The 1,309-nt window shown below is 43.8% G+C and overlaps 1 protein-coding gene across 6 annotated transcripts in view; it reads left to right on the top strand.

The window, feature by feature from the left end:
- PIKFYVE (phosphoinositide kinase, FYVE-type zinc finger containing) overlaps positions 1 to 1,309 on the top strand; it is a 96,623-nt gene that overhangs the window by 54,529 nt on the left and 40,785 nt on the right. The window lies entirely within an intron of this gene.

Raw genomic sequence — 1,309 nt, 5'->3', positions numbered from 1 at the left:
GGCATTAGGAAGATTGAGAACCATTGATCAAGACCATCAGCAGGCAAGTGGCTGAGACATTTGGACTCCTCATTGGTAGTGAGATAGGGAAGCTGCTTTGTCTGCCCTGCAAAGATGAATCTTGTTTTCCCCTCCCCTTTTCTGAATGTGTTAGTGGGCCATTGTTTTTTTGAGACAGAGTTTTACTGTGTCACCCTTGGTAGAGTGCTGTGGCATCACCATTCACAGCACCTCAAACTCTTGGGCTCAAACAATTCTCTTGCCTCAGCCTCCCAAGTAGCTGGGACTATAGGCGTCTGCCACAATGCCTGACTATTTTTTGTTGCAGTTGGTCATTGTTGATTAGCTGGCATGGGCTGGGTTCGAACTCACCACTTTCGGTGTACGTTGCTAGCACCATAACCACTGTGCCACGGTGTTAAGCCTGGGTCATTGTTGACAATTTATTCACCCTGTGTTCCCAGCTTTACTCTTCTACCCAGCATGGGGTTGGGGGAGGGGATGGGATTTGGGTTTCTTCCTTTTCCTATTTTTGAATTTTGACATCTTTGCATTTTTTCACAAATGCTTTGTCTCAGAGATCAATAAAATGTTTCTCTGGAATTGGAGTGCTGCTTGGTTGCCTCAGTCTGCCACTCGGTACATGAGACAATCACTGTGCGCTTCTCCAGGCTTCCCAGACTTTACGCATTAAGTTGGTATGAAGTCCCCTCCTTCCTTTAGCATGTCTCCCTTGTGAGCCCCCAGCCCAGGTCAGGGTTCCAGGGGAAACATTAGGGTCTATTGTTTGAGTCTGTGCTTTTCTGGAAATGCTGTACAGTTTTCGTAAATTTCATGTTACTAAATTCAGCTTGCCAACTTACTATTGTTGGGAATTTGTTCTATTAGAAAGATGTTGAAGAGGCATTTAGATATTTTATTAATTTGTCTTCTGGTATTCCTCTTGTGTTTTCTTTTTTTAATTGTCACCCATGCTAGAGTACAGTAGCGCAAACATAGCTCACTGTAGCCTTGAACTCTTGAGGTCTAGTGATTCTCCTGCTTCAGCCTCCTGAGTACCTAGAACTACAGGTGCATACCACCTTGCCTAGCTAACTTTTTAAATTTTTTGTAGAGATGAGGTCTCATTATGTTGCCCAGCCCAGGCAACATAGTTTTAGAAAGACAAAACTGAATGTTTCTAAAGTTGCTGCTCTCTTGGATTGTGTGAAATAGCCTGTCTGTGAGCACTCCCTCTTCCCCAGCTACACACTCAGGAAATGATAGCTCTTCTTACCACGTTAGGAAGAAAAATAGTTGAGAATATAGA

The sequence above is a fragment of the Otolemur garnettii genome, unplaced genomic scaffold (assembly GCF_000181295.1).
Source record: "Otolemur garnettii isolate 467f Iridium unplaced genomic scaffold, OtoGar3 scaffold00013, whole genome shotgun sequence".
In the NCBI taxonomy this organism is placed as follows: domain Eukaryota; kingdom Metazoa; phylum Chordata; class Mammalia; order Primates; family Galagidae; genus Otolemur; species Otolemur garnettii.
This window is presented reverse-complemented; position numbering and strand designations above follow the sequence as displayed.